Source organism: Protopterus annectens, chromosome 1.part0 (assembly GCF_019279795.1).
Source record: "Protopterus annectens isolate FY-2018-M chromosome 1.part0, PAN1.0, whole genome shotgun sequence".
NCBI classification, from domain to species: Eukaryota; Metazoa; Chordata; order Ceratodontiformes; family Protopteridae; genus Protopterus; species Protopterus annectens.
The window spans coordinates 741,275,804-741,292,595 of NC_056725.1; positions in this window are offsets into that span (position 1 = coordinate 741,275,804).

Here is a 16,792-nt window from a genome sequence, read left to right on the forward strand (position 1 = left end):
TGAATGACAAGGTTTGAACCCAGGACTCTGCACATCACAACCAAAGTACAGAACCACTAAGCGATGATAACTTAGGGGAAGCAGCCACTGTTAACAGACATATACTTACTAATGGTAGTTTAACCATTACTAAGCAGGTTTCCAGTCAGCCGAGAATTTAAAAAAATGGCCAATCAAAAAAAGTGCGGGAAATGCGGCATATTTAAGCCCCATAGGCAGGAATACACGTCTTAACTGATTGTAGCTCACATCTGCAGTTAGAATGGCTGGTGTCGGAGAGGGAACATGCTTCCGAGTGCAACATTGGGCATCAAGGAGTCGAAATACATGGTTTGGCTCCTTGTCAACCATCATGAGTCAAGACTCCTGCAGGGCCAGTTCCAAGGGATGGAGTACAAGGCAGAGGCTTGGAACCTGTGAGCTCATGACCTCACCAGTGCCACAGGTGTTCCACGGACTGGTGAGCAGGCCCGTCACCACCATGCAGACCTGAAGAGACGGAAGCAGGACCGCCTGAACCAATGGATACAGGAGGCCCATGGGATGCAGAATGCCCCACAACTGAGTATGTAGCCATGGAATGCAGTATGTAAGAATTGATAACTGAGTATGTATAATGGATAGGTATGTCTCAATATCCCTTCATTTACTTTACAGCTGCAGGTGACCGTGCTGCGAATCAGCAAGCATATGCTGATAGGCTGCTAAGGCTGTGCCACCAGGCAGGTTAGTGATCATTCTGCATGTATTGTTATATAAAATATGGGAGAGAGCACGAAAGAAAGTGTTGTAGTCCAATAATACAGCCATAAAATTGCCTGTATAAGTCCTCTGCATGTACTGTCAGATAAAAACATCAGAGAGGCAGAAAAAGAGTGTAGTAACCCATTAAGAAAGGTAACATATGTCTGGAATACTATCTCTGCAGGCACTGTCATATAAAATAAGTGAGTGAGCCTGAAAAAAGACTGTTCTAACCTTTTAATAAAGGTATAATATGTCTTGAACATGTCTGCCATATGCACCATTAAAACAAATAAAGGAGTGAGCTTGTGGAAAAGTGTGTAATGCCATTAATAAAGGTGTAAAACCCGGACTGTGTCTGTGTCACAGAGTTTGAAATGTTGTTGTACCCTTGCATTATACAAATAGTACTGTTTGAAAAAGTGCTGGCAACCCAGAGTTGTGCAGTCCCATATAAAGTGGGTGATGGAAGTGCTAGTAGCTGTGAAGCATATATACAGTCCGCAACAGTCAGTTACTGGCTGGCATGCATAAGTAAATCTGGCACACATATAGCATGTTAGTTTATCCCCAGAAATTTGAGTGTGTGTCAAGAAATGCAGGGTTCTGTACAAATCGAAGTAAAAATATCATGTGAAAACATCCCAGATATATAGATAAAGAAATAGAAATGCAATCAAGAAATATGTAGCAGTAACATCTGCATCCTGGACAGTTAGTATGTCAGATATAGGTCAGGCATATATTGAACTAGCCAAACCCATTACACAACCTAATGTATGGTGGCAAGTGTAATAATACATGTAGGGGATAGACACATGCAGTCACTAGGAATGTAGTGTAGACTAAAAGGTAATTATAAGATGTTAACCAAGGTTTTCTTCTACACTCTACTATATGTGCATAAACCATGCAATTCCGCACCTCAATGGGTATGTGTAATCTTAAAATTTGTTGGGACATATGTCCTGTTGTTCTATAAATATTTGCATTCACGTTGATGCATGTGCCCTGTTTAAACACCACAATCATGGTGGCCTGTTGCTACCAAACATCCCTGCATGCTGTTGGAATATTCACTGTGGTTCAATATATGCATGTGTTATGCTTGCGGTTCAACTGTTGGAACCTTGGTGTGTTGGGTTAATGGGAATATTACTGCATGCTGTTACAACTAATCTGGAATGCTGTTGTTTATGTTGTAATTAAACACACCTAATCACAGAATGTATGGGAAGGCCGGTCCCAGCGGACCCACCTGTCCCTCCTCAGCTGGCGAGTGCACCTGGCACCAGCAGATCCGGTGCCCAGCCCGGGCTCTCCTCCTCCTTTGGTCCTGTGCCACCTTCAGGTGGAAGCACTGCAGGGGATGGGGCTCGTCCCCCCTGTGCAAGCATGGGCGGAGAAGGGTCACCTGTCACCCTTCGAAGGGTCTGGGTTGTGGTGCGTAGGGAGATCCAGTGTTCAGTCGCTGATCCCCTATGCCAGCTCGAGGCGGGAGTGGTGCATCTCACGGGTGAGCCTGCCCGTCCTACACAGCCCCCAGCACAGCCACCCTTGGGGTGTGAAGGTGCAGTGGTGACTGCCCATGGGTGTGGATTTCAGTTCCACTGTTACCATCTGTGGGATCATGGTCTTGCGATTTCCAAACATCCGACCCTGTCAATTGTGTTCACCCACCCCATGTGTCATACACTGCCCCTGTATGCGTCTTGTCTGTCTTGTCTGTTTACCTCCCCAACATACCTCCCCGGATATACCTACTTCCTCTACCTCACTTCCCACTTTCGCCTGAAAAAAAAATGGGCAATCTGTACCCACAAAAATATTATGCCCCATACATAGCTGCCCATTTCACACACATGTCCATTGGACATGTAAACTGATAATTATAATTGACAGTACAACATACTTTGTTGTCCTCACCCCTCTCCCAGTGGTGGAAGGTTTCAAATGTCACTCCAAATTTATTGCATATGCACAGCTGTTGCTGGTAAAGAAATGGGCAGCTATGGACCTTCCCTACACCTGTCTTGCACATCGAGCTTGTTTACCTACTGTCTGTCCCTCTTTGTGCCCCCTTTTTCACCACTTTCCTATCTCCCCATTTTCTTTTCTTTAAAAGAAATTAGAGTGGGGGTTAGCTGGAGTAAGCACTTTTAAGCAGTAGTAAGCAGGTTTAAGTGAGTGTGCGCATGTGTGCGCTTAGCTAAGTGTTGCTAAGCATCGCGCAAACCCACACAAACCCACTTACAACTGCTTAAAAGTGTCTTAGTCACTCTATGGCAGGGCCCTTGTTCTGCTGAGCAGCAAAAGAAGAAACCTCTGCCAGTCTCAAACCCCAGACCATTGAAACAATAGACTGCATGAATTACCACTAAGCCACAGCAGATATACAAATAACTTGGTTCTGAAATAAATATATCATGCATTAGAATGAGGGAATGTAAATGGAAATCAGGAATGGTATAATACAAATCCTGTTCTGTGGGTCTTTACCAGCAGTTGTTGTGGAATTGCATGACATGACTGTGAAAGGAGAACCAGCCATCCTAGCAGGGAATAATGTTACAATAGCATGTTACAAACACCACACAGTATCAGAGCAGGATAAATACTGGCCACAGGAATACAGTGCAATAACCACATTTGTATGGCAGTTAATTGTGTAAGTCAGAAATAAAGTACATACTTCCATGTATCCTGTGTTAGCATTTGGAGGGGTGAGTACATGTCTACACTGAGAAGTGTGTACTGGAAGTAGCAACATTCAGGTTTGAGTACAACATGCATATAACTGGCTACATCCCTAGCTTCAGATAAGAGACATATACCAACCTTCTGACTGACACAACAGTGTCCAGAGCAAACAAGCATGGGCCCCACCTTGGACAGCTGAAAGGGCTACGCCTACCTAACCTAGCATTTTATAGCCATGGGCTGAAATCACAGTGAGTAATGCAATCACTACACAGCAGGCTGCATGCAATTACTGAATGGTGGGCAGCAATTGGTGCAGAGGCTGTCACATGCACAAGTGCAGATACCTAGAAAAGCAGGCTGTACCTGCAGTCCACACATGCAATTCTATTATTGCAGGTGCTGGGAGATAGAGATAGAGAGAGACATGGACACAGACACAGACAGAGACAGAGACACAACAGAGAGAGAAACTGAGACATAAACCGAAATAGAGGGGGAAAACCCAAAACAAACAACCAAAAAAAAAAAAAAAAACTACAAAGCCGTAACACACGGAGCAGGGAAATACAAAGGTAAGGTATGTAACTCACATGTATGTGTTGGCATGTAGTAGATTTTCCTGAAGAGTACTCTACACACTGCCAATCATCCATGTGTGGCAGCAGTATGTATCTATCTGTATCCACACATGTGCATAGGGCAAGGGACATACTGCAACTGTTAGTGAAGGATGGACAGATATCTGTCATTGAAGGTTGATATGTGCATATATCTATGTAGGTCATAGTGTGTGGCCTAGAAAACAGCATGCAGTGCTGATATATGTCATGTGGTGGTTAAATGCTGTGGGACTGATTTTTCAGATCTGCTGTGTTACAGCCAGTGAGGCCTGCTAATGCTACATGGGCTGAGGACACTCACATGCATTTGTGCAATATAATCACATAACTGTACATCTCTCAACTGTCGCATAAGTGATATCCCCACCATGTACATCCATGTGTACAGCAATGGATGTGTACATGTATGTGTATAGATATGCATATATATATATATATATATATATATATATATATATATATATATATATATATATATATATAGCCATATATAGAGAGAGGGAGAGGCAGAGTGACACAGGGTCATATGTACTGCAACAGGTGTGTGGTGACCAAAGCATGGACTGTAGACAAGTGTTGATACTGGAGTGCCATTCCTCCTTTCCAAAACACTGTACCCATTAACTACCACATAGGTAGAGATCTACCTAACAGTGAAGGTGTGATAAGGGAACATGGGACACAGGTGGACAGTAGCCTCCGCTTTGATGAAGACAGTGCCACACTACACCTGTAATCAGTCTGTGTGTTATGTGTCATGACAACAGGTGTGTCATCTATAGAAATATAGGGCAGTGTTCACCTCTACCCATCACAGTGCCCTGTGTGGTATGTTCCTCACATGACAACCACACCAGATGAAAAGGCCACAGACATACCTCCCAAAGGGTAATACTGGCCGCAAACTGATGCCCTATGTAGACTGACTCACAAAACCACATCTACACTATATTGCATACTGGCCACACAGAGGTGACCTCTGCCGGACATACAAAGGTATGTCACACCCATAGCTGGGTGACAACCACCATGGCAACATATCACAATCCCTCCGGGATACACGCTCTAGGGCCCTAAACCTTGTCAGCTCACTAAACAGCACATGCTGGAGGGATAGGTTCCCATCTCAGAGATATGCCATACACCAGAAAAGACCACCTAGCAATAGCAAACAAGGCTCCTCATTAGCAGTTGTCACAAATACCCCTGATGATTGTGTGGGAGATTGGTAATACACCCCAGGAAACACCTATGTGGTTCTGGTTGGCAGGGGCAAGTGAAATCAAAGTACATGTGTGTCAAAGGCCAGGGTAGCATATGGCTAGGCTGCCGTAGGCCCTAGGGCCAACTCCATATTACCTACCTGTGACACTATGCACTCACACATGTACTCAATGCAATACCTGCTATGTGAGGTTGAATAAGTGTAACGCTGAATGTGTGCAAGGTCTGTAAAGGTGTGATAGCTTAGTGTGAAGTTGTATCTGACATGGTAGTGTCTATGCTAGCTGTGAGGACAGCAAATGATGTGTAATGTACTGTTAGGCAGACATAGTTGTACAGCATATGATGTGACGTAGTTCCTTGTTGACGAATGTGGTGTCTCATTGTAGGCTAAAGCAATACATGCATGCTTAGTGAGTGGTACTGCTGGTGAATCCAACTCCCATATGAACTGTAGTTCTACCAGAAGCTGTAGGTCTAAACAGCACAGTATGGTGTGTGTTCACATTGCTTGGAAACACTGTCATCTGTGTTTCCTGTAGTTTGCACAGAGGACAAAACTCAGGCATAAGGGTGTGTAAGTAGTGGCACACAGTACTGTATGGTACACAGGTAATGCTCATCTGTGTTGGCATACAGTGGTGTGTTGTATGTTTGTCTGATATGTGTGTAATCATGCCTGTACAATGGCTGCAATCATATGTGTGTTACAGGGTATACATGTGTATCCATCAACATATATACTCTGTTACAGCAGTATGCCACCTATAGTAACAACTGTACACATCTGTTAGGCAGGGCTATGGCATCAATGACTAGGGTGGTTGACTGGTACTACTGTACCTGTACTTTACTTCCATTGCAATAGATGACATCTCTGTTCGTGCATTGGTGTGATATACACCCCTGTCTTGAGGTTGTGCAATGTGTCACAAACAGTGTGTCGGGTACTGTTGTATAGTGGTGTGATAAATAGAGTGTGCCAGGCACTGTTAGTTAGTTGTGGCCTGAGAAACAATAAGTGGTATTAACGTGTGTAACCTCTGACAGACAATAGGGTGGTATATATGTCAGTAAAGTGATATCTGTGGTTAAAGGTGTAAAGTGTGCCACAGGACTCACTCACACATATTGTTCATATCTTTTTCAGCCAGCTGGCCCACCAACGCAATCCGTCATACACAGCAGGTGAGGAAGAGGTGATACTACAAAGCCTATTGCAGCAGTACACGATGCTGTTCTCCAGAAGCAGCCAGCACCAGCAGGAGTGGACTGCACTGTGGCAGGAACTTGTTTGTCGGGTAAATGACATAAGCATGCATAACCGGACATATGAGCAGGTACGCCATCACTGCAGTGATTTAATTAGACATGTCCGGCGGCGTGCGTCTTATATCCAAAGACAACAGCATGCCACAGGTGGTGGGGTGGCCATTCACCCCCCCCCCTCACCAGAGTGGAGGAGATGCTCCTAAGCGTGGTGGCTCCTGGACAACAGCAACATCAACCTCTGACATGTGTTGTCATGGAGGCTGGAGCCACCCAGCACGTCCATCCAGAGCAAGCAGGTAACATGCCCTATCTGTAGATGACAGTTAACTGTATTTTTTATTTTATTTATTTTATTTTTTATTTTACATTTGTTGACCGGGAAAGTCTGACTGGAACCAAGCCCATTTTCAGTGGAGGCCTGGGGAGATAAGCTCCAACAGAATACAAGAATAATAGCAGTCGAGTAAAAGAACACTGATTATACATAAAGTTTTTAGGTAATACTGTAGTTAAGAAAAGGAAAATAGTTAGAAGTACATTCTGACAATCAGTGTTACAAATTTCCAATTTCTGAGGGTGGTATTAGATTACAAAAAGGAAAACACAAATTAGATAAGTAAAATTACATGCATTATTTAAAGTTTGTCAGGTTTGTCACAGTGGCATATCCATTTTTGTTCCAGGTGTTGTTTGATAGATGCTTTGAATTGGTCTGGGGAGGAGAGCATGGTAATGGCATCTGGAAGTTTGTTCCAGTTTCTACTTACAGAATTGGCAAATAGGGCCATGCCAGCCACGTTGTTAATTTTAGTTGTTTGTATTTGTAGCTTATTGGATGAGCAGAGCAGTCTTGAATTATTATGGGGGAAGATGTGGTAACTTAAGGGCTGGAGAGTTATTTGGGTTCTTTAGGATTTTATTAGCCAATATTAGCAGGTTATACTTGACAAGATTGGGAAATTCCAACCATCCAAGTTGTTTGAGGTTAATGCAGTGGTGGGTTCTGAAAGGAGAACCCATAGCAAACCTAGCAATGTGATTATAGCAGGCTGTAAGTTTGTTAAGTTCAGATTTACTTACATTTTCTAGAAGTGGGGAAGCATGTAGGAGGGTGGATAGTAGGTGCGAGCATGCAATGGCTATTTTAGCTATGGGGGTGAGGAAGGTTTTTACTCTATAGAGTGAACCGAGTTTTTTGTTAATGGTTTTGATTGTCTGGCTTACATGGAGGTCAAATTTTAAGTAATTGACTATAGTGACACCTAGCAATTTGGTATTGGGGTCAGGGGGATGACTGTCCCATCATTAGCTTGAATGGTAAAGGAGAAGGGCATGGACCTTTGGGTTGGTGGAAATATGAGCATTTTGTTGTTTTTGGGATTTAGTAGTAGGCGACATTTGGATAGCCAGTTTTCTACCACAGTAAAAGTAGCCTGGGTATCCCTTTTTATATCATCTGGAGATGTAGCTGAGCAGATTAAAGTGGAATCATCAGCATACTGGAAGATCAATAATAAAGATGGAAAACAATAGTGGTCCTAGTATGGAGCCTTGTGGAACTCCGATAGTATTGGGTAAGAGATCTGAGAGCTTATTCTACCAGATGACTGCTTGTTGCCTGTCATTGAGATAGGATTTAAACCATAGAAGGGCACTGGGATGTAGTCTGAGATGCTGTAGGGTTGAAATCATAAGTTGATGGTCCACCATGTCAAAGGCCTTGGAAAGGTCTAGGAAGAGGGCAGACGAGGTGTGATTATTGTTGTGGTTATCATTAATAGTGTTAGTGAAGGATAAAAGGGCAGAGGTAGTACTATGATGTGGTCGAAAGCCATGTTGGGTCTCAGCCATCAAGTCATTCTGGATTAGATGTTGGATAAGTTGTTTGTATATGCATTTCTCCATTATCTTAGCTAGTGGGGAGAGTATGGCTATGGGTCTGTAGTTGGAGTATTCAGTAGAGGGACCTCCTTTATGTAATGGAATAACATAAGATGTTTTCCAGATATTGTGAATTTTGGCTTCGGAAATGATTCAGTTGATTAGGATAGAGATTGGAAAGGCAATAGCGTCAGCTGTCATTTGTAGATATTCAGCTGGGAGTTGGTCCGTGGATAGGGTAGTGAGTTTTAGTTTTTTGAGAAGCTTGCATATAAAGGAGGTTGGTACAGGCTGAAAGCAAAATAGGTTTTGGCTACTAGAATTGTTGTTATTTTCATCAAGGGAATTTTGAGGTATTTTGCTGGCAAGAGCTTGAATCGTTTCAGTAAAGAAATGATTGAAGCTGTCTGCAACCTGTTTTGTGGTCTTATCTGAGTTGGCAGCTGGGTTAGGTGTTGATGTTTTACCTGGATACAGTAATTTGTTGATCCCAGCCCTGAATTTTTGAGGATTTTTCTGATTATTCATATGTAGCCTACTGTAGTAGTCTTTTTTATCCAGAAAGACAAGTCTTTTTGTTTCATTCCGTGCATGTCTATATTTATTATGATCCTGGGGATTTTTGGTAGTTCGCCAGGTGGTTCATAGTTTATTTCTGCTATAGATTTTTGTTCTTGTTTCTTTGGAAAGCCAAGGAACATTGTTTCATTTTAATCTTTTTAGGCAGACAGGAGCATGTAGGTCTAGGATTTCAATAAATTTGTTGTTAAAGTAAGTTACAGCTTCCTCTAAGGTGAGATGCTTTAGTATAGTCCAGTTGCAGGATTTAAGTTCCAATTGAAGTTTAGCATGATCAAGGTCTCTTTTACTTCTAACCTTCCTGAGCAAGGGTAGTTGTGGGGTGTTAGCTTTTTGTTTAATTATATAGGTTGGGAGATGATCACTTAGATCATCTGGGCGGGTGCCTACAGTGTACATTAGGGGGTTACTATTTACAAGTATCCAGTCCAGTATACTCTCTTTATGGGACCGTTTGTCAGTTCTGGTAGGGGTTGCTATTGTTTAAGTGAATGCATGAAGGTTAATATGAATGGAGGGAGATTTTGATGAACAGGAGTCCCAGTCTACATTAAAGTCTCCCAGAACTAGGGTTTGTTGGGTATACTGAGAGGATAGCCAGTGAATGGGTATCCTCTAGTGTAGCTACATTATTTCCTGGGGGAATGTACATACAGATGATATTAATGCTTTTACTTTTGTTCAGATGGAATTTGGTAGCTAATATTTCAGAGTTGTTGATCTGAGGTGGTTGGATAGTTTCAATAGTTACATTTAGTTCAGATTTATAGAGGATGGCTACACCCCCTCCTTTCCTCGTGGCCCGATCTAGTCTATGTAGGTTATAGCCAGGTGGAAGAATTTCATTATCAGTGGTAGACGGTTTTAACCAGGTTTCAGACAGACATAATATCTCAGGGGAATAGACATCTAAAAGGGCATGAAGTTCATGTATTTTTTTGTTTATACTTCTTATATTAAGATGGCAAATCAAGAGGGAGCTGGTGGGTCTACTGATTATATTTTTGTTATAGCTATCTCTGTTAGATGGTGGGTTAAGGGTAATAGGGCCAGGATTGGGGTGGATATCTCCACAGATTATAAGGTTTAGTCTGTACTGTATAATGATACACACAAGTTTACTTAAAAGTTTGTCAAAAAGTCTGGCTTTAGGACTGGTGTGGTGTGGGTTGATAGTCTGTTGGATAACAAATGAGGATAAGTATTGTCTTGTTTTGGTGTTCTGGTTTAATATATATCTAAAAAAGGCTGGTTTTTCATGTGGAGATTTGGTGTGACCTACCTGGCAGTGATACCTGGTAAGATGTTGGGTTTCATACATAGTTAGGATGTAGGTTGTGATAAGGGTGGGTAGTAGGGTATATAAAAACATTCTGGTAATATGCATGTTTGGGTTAACCATTGTGAGAAGCACGTACAGGGGAAGGGTAGTAACAGAGTAGAGGAGAATGGAGGTGGGCAGGGAGATAATGAGGGCTGTTTTGCTGATAGGTGGTGAAGATAGAGGAGAGGAAGAGAAGATAGTGGATTCAATAGGTTGTAGTTCACTCCCAGGTGGGAACGCTTGGACAGTAGGTACAGGAATACTCCTTTCTGGGTGAGATTCTTTTGGCTTTGTTAGAGGGGGAGCCTCCTGTAATTAAACATACAAACAGTGTGAGATACTCAGGCATGGGGATGTGACCACTGATCAAAGAGGCGTAACATTCACTTCTGTTACAAAAGAAATCAGTATTAAAGTAATAAAATATGCATCATTAATCAACATGGCATTGCTGCAATTGGCTATGCTCAGTGATACAATTTAGTTAAAAAGTGTAACTAGAGGTTTAAAACACTACAGTACCCTGAAAACATAGTACGCTATGATTATTAAGAAGTAGCGACTAAATTCTATTTAGCAGTTTAAATACAACTTTGGTGTTAAGCGTTTTGTAACTGAAGTATGCACATCTGTTAAATAGCGAGGCAACTAGGTAGCAGAAAATAGCTACGTTTTAGTCAAACACCCTTACAAAAGCATAATCTACTGCTGGTACTGTTTATGGGTTTCAAAAGACCTATACCCAAAGAAATAGATCAAGTTACATACTGAATTGCTTTATAGTCATTCAGAAACACAGCCAAACAGTGAGTAATATCAGCGTTCTAAGTTTACATGCAGTTCAGTGCTGATACTGCTGCGTTTATACTTACAATGGACATTTAAAGATATATGCCTTAGCTGGTGTATTTTAGAATTTAATTGAGTCAAAAACCCACATAAACACTTTAAAAAATGGACAAAACATATTATAGGGCTATGGTTAACATAGCGAAACAAGTTAATGCTATGGCGTACAAATGCACATGCAATGCAGCACTGAGAGACTTGAGAGGTGTATGCCTATCAGCTCAAGTTCATTGAGAATAATAACACATTTAGTATATAAATCAGCAGTTATCATGTATAACCTTTTAGTTTTGAAGTACAGAGACAGTTTAGATAGTTTATGTATTTAAAATAAGACAAATAACATACCCGTTGTGGGAGAAGGATACCTACTGGGTCTAAAAAGTACCAGAAGTTCTGAAAATACCAGTAGCTGTAGGGATATTTGTAACCTCTGTTTCGTAAGAAACTGGGAGGGATTTAATAAGGGGAGCGGGGCTAATTCATTAAACAAGTGGAGGGCTAAGGTAAGAAGTATTTAATAAGAATGTGACTCTTTGTGCCTGAAATATTGATTTTTAAGGTTAAAACTGTGTAATGGGCTATGATACTATAGTAAGGGGACCTAGGAAAACATAAAATACAGTGGGCAAGAGTAAAAACATATTTACTTTTTAGCACACTTACTCCAAGGTTATGCCTTGGAGTTAGAATTTAGGGTAGTTTAAGGCTATGTGGTAGGAACTAGAGATGTTTTTATACCCAGAGCACACACTAATGATATTTGGATATAGATACAAGTTTTCAGGTATTAACCTTAGAATGAGATAGTTCACTCCCAGGTGGGAACCCTTGGGCAGTAGGTACAGGAATACTTCTTTCTGGGTGAGATTCTTTTGGCTTTGTTAGAGGGGGAGCCTCCTTAGAATGATATAGTTCATTCCCAGGTGGGAACCCCTGGGCAGTAGGTACAGGAATACTCCTTTCTGAGTGAGATTCTTTTGGCTTTGTTAGAGGGGGAGCCTCCTTAGAATGAGATAGTTCACTCCCAGGTGGGAACCCTTGGGCAGTAGGTACAGGAATACTCCTTTCTGTGTGAGATTCTTTTGGCTTTGTTAGAGGGGGAGCCTCCTTAGAATGAGATAGTTCACTCCCAGGTGAGAACCCTTGGGCAGTAGGTACAGGAATACTCCTTTCTGGGTGAGATTCTTTTGGCTTTGTTAGACGGGGAGCCTCCCGTTGTGGGAGAAGGATGCCTACTGGGTCTAAAAAGCACCGTAAGTTCTGTTAGATTAGTATTGTTAGATTATGCCTACATGAGATGTGTACTGTGTGTTTAGCAGTTTTGCTGCCTAGTGTTGTGCAATACTGATATTTCAAATAATATCTCTACACCTGTGACTGTTGACTGTTGTTATACTGCAGTTTAGCATACCCACTGTAGCAATGCCACAGTTGTGGCCACTGACTAACTCTCTCATATTCTCGTAGGTCCCTCTGGTGTGACAGCAGGGCAGCCGATCCATGCTGGTGAGTGTGTTATAACTGCAATGTTGGTAATGAAATATGCATGTCATAGGTGAGGTGTAGACCATGTACACGTAACACACCTATGCATAATGCATGCTGTGCATGTTTGCTGTAAGACGTTGCACAGCTCAGTGATGTCAGTAGCTGCCTCACTGACATGCAATACACAGAGCATAAGACACAGTTGTGGCAACCACGTACTGCACATTGGATAGGCATAGTTGCAACACCTGTACACAACATAACACATTTATCATACGCAGTAGACAAAGACATGCTACATATGGCGTAACCACACACCCGCCGTAAGGTCACACCGCAGTATCCCACATGTCATCCACACACACATGATGTACCTCAGGTGTAGAGGCCTATCATGGGGCTGTGCAACACTCTTTAACACATAACACAGTCATGTTAGGCAATGCTCCCTGTTGGGCACCTCATACACCCATGTACATAGTGGCTGTGTAATAGTGAACATAGCCACGGCACTGCAGTTCAGGTACAGCATGCTAGATGATGGTCTGTCACACAGTAGTAGCAGTATGTGACCACAAGATGCATGATGATGATGATGATGATGGCACATGGTAGTACACCCCATCCAGTTACAGTGACCACAGTACTACACATAGCAGTCTTTGCTTTGCACCTCATTGTTCTGTGTGTGCAAACATATGCACCTATACACAATATGCATAGCATGTTGTGTGTGTGCTTACATATGCCAGTATACACAATATGCACAGCTGTCGCCATCTGTACAAAGAGTCACATATATGTCCTGGAATGCTATTGGGTGTATAGGTCACATGATACACATTGGGTAGGTGTGGTGTTTAATGTTGCAGTCGTGTCGCATGCCATGTCATGGCTGGCACCTACATATCTGCAATATGTCCCACACTCACCATAACCACTGTACAATGGCCATGTCGAGCACTGGGATTCCTTCACATCTACATGCAACACTCATCCCATGTCTGTACATTGCATGCATTTGCTACATCTGTGCCCACTATTATTCGCTATGGACACAGACACTGTAAGCAGATATAACAATCTATGTGTCACACAGATAACACATGCAGCCATGGTATGTATACCATTGAGTGATGGTGCACAGGATATTGCAGAGCAGGCAATACTTGCACAGCAATGTTGTGTCCATGTACACATTGTGTTCCAGGTTGTAGACAATCACTGAACAACTACACACATGCATCACAGCCATGTATAATGTCATTAAATAGGGCCAACAAAACTTGCACTGCATGATCTTGAGCAACACATATTCTGCATGATGACACGTGTGAGGTGACTGTTTGCCCTGTGATACTGTCACCCACCTTCACCCACTATTGTGTATGTGTTGGATTGTTGGTGTGTGTGTGTGTGTGTATGTGCTGTGGTTAGCAGTCTGTTTGTGTTCATGTGTGCATGTGTGCATGTGTGCATGTGTGTATGTGCTCATGTGTGCATGTGTGCATGTGTGCATGTGCTCATGTGCATGTGTGCATGTGTGCATGTCTGCATTTGTTCATGTGTGCATGTGCTCATGTGTGCATGTGTGCTAACATCATGTACAGATTGGGAAGTGTGTTTCCTGTCTTCCTTCCACATGTGCTGAGTTAGGGGGTGTCTGAATGCAGCAGGGAACCTGATGTCACTGCCACTAATAGTGGAGATGATGAGACATGTGGTACAGGAAGGTCTGTCAGGGTCTGTCATTAGTCCACCAATTGACAGTACACAGCGTTCAACCCCATCTATGCGCACACTCATACTGCCAATACATCCCTCATCGCCAGTGGCCTTAGCTGAGGCACAGCATACAGTCGGCATTGACCAGGAGAGTGTGGTACCCATGGCATGTGCATCCCCTCACAGCAGCCATAGCTGGATTACTGGAATGGTACCACATAGGCGGATGTCCAGGGGTTCTCGAGGGAGCACCACTGGTCATATTGCCCCTGGCAGATGTGCCCCCAAAGATATTACAACCTCCAGTACGTTCCGGGCTATAATGCAGGCACAGGCATGTATGGAATGGTACACCTGACAGGGACTAAGGGCGCAGAGCACCCATTACACTGCTATCAATGACAGCATCCATGACCTTGCCGGTGCCATCCGGGATTACAACGAGGTCATTGATAGCCATTGGAGGGAGACATTAGATGTCCCCCACAATGTGTTAGCCATGAGCCAGGACCGTGCGGGATGGATGGGAAGCTGAACGGGACGCATGCCAGCAACAGCATCAGCTGGCAGTCGTCGTGGATGGACCACGGATCACAGCTGCTCCTGTAGTGGCAGTACCAGCCCTAGCATTGCTGGGGCTGGCCTGTCCATTGACCATCCTACTAGACCACGTGCACATGGCACTGGCCAGTCCCAGCAGGGACATGGGTCCAGTCATCATACCTCTGCCTCTGATGATAGCACTCAGTCAGGGTTGGTACCCGATACTGCCCGTAGCACCCCTGCCAGACACAGGTACCATGTCTGTGGCCAGAGACAGTGATCTGTACGGCCTAGCAGGTACAGTCTGTGGCTGTCCCACAACCGCCCGTACACACACACACATTAACCAAACTAGGGCACACACATACACACACACATTACATCAACATTGGCCCATGCTGTACTGTTGTCCCTCACACACACACACACACACACACACACACACACACACACACACACACACACACACACACACAGACATGTTGATTGTATGGGTCAATGTCGGGCTCTGGCAAACCAACAACACACCCTGTGCATATGATGACACCTGTGCCACCTCCTGTCATCTGCCACATTGATGCAGGAATAGGCTAACGTGGTTCTGATGCACAGGGTGACATTATAGCAGTGTAGCAATAGTAGCAAGTTGCCAACAGGAAAGTGTACTGATATCCTTTTAGGTATATCTGAGCAGACATTATGCATCACAGCTCTGATAGTCATTGTAGCATTCTTTACACCAGTGTTAGGTCTGAGTATGTATTGTCCACCCATGTGCCACTTGGCTGAAGTGTACAGTGTTGCTAGCATGTGTTAGTGAGTGGACAGTACGTGTGTGATGTGTGCATTACAAATTAGCAGGTGTACATCTGTGAACATGGTGTGTGCACACTGTCTGCATGTACGTGCATAGTGGACATATGGGATGTGCGACACACCCTGTTGTAAACATTGTTGACATCTCATGGTATCTTTCGATGGCCAGTATGCATTTTACTACAGATATGTACTAACATGGGTACACATGTGTGTATGACATGGGTTGACACTATGCTGTGGGTGATACTGTTGATATCTGTCAATGATCTGCAGTCTGGTAGTATACACCACTTCAACAGCATGACTATAACCAATCATTAGATGATGTCCTGACAAATGACACACAGTTGTAGGGAACTCAATAACAGTTGGATCCTTCCGGTACTATACTATAACAGTAACCAGTGGTATTGACCAACACATGTTCCTGGGACCATACCTGTGTGGCATACAGCCCTCTTAGGTACATGCTAACACACTAGGGATATGCCCATCCACATCTGGAAATGCATGCATTTGCCTACACTGCATTCCCTGGATGGGACGCATATCCTACACAAGGGTATCATACAGACAGATTCCTGTTGTCCAATATATGCTGTATAGTCTTAAGCCAACTATGGCATAGTCACCCACATTTACTAGCATACTATCCCGACAGTACCACATAGGTGGTAGCCCTCAACATGTATGTTGGGTACCAATGTGTACAGACAGACACGTGTTATGTCATCTGTCCCTTGGTATCCACATATCCATAGGTATTGTGGGGTCCATTGGTGTTTCACATAACACATCAGGGGCCTGCATGCATATCCACAGGGCTGTTGTGCACCTATAATGACTGTCCACTACTGCCAGTCATTGTTGTGTATGAAAATGTGTGACATACCCCAGGCAATTACCCTCACTCGCAGTACTCTATAGTACATGCCATGGGTGTGTGTGGCACAGATGACCTTGGCCACGGATCACTACAGTGACCGGGCTTGTCGCATACATACATATGTGACCTATG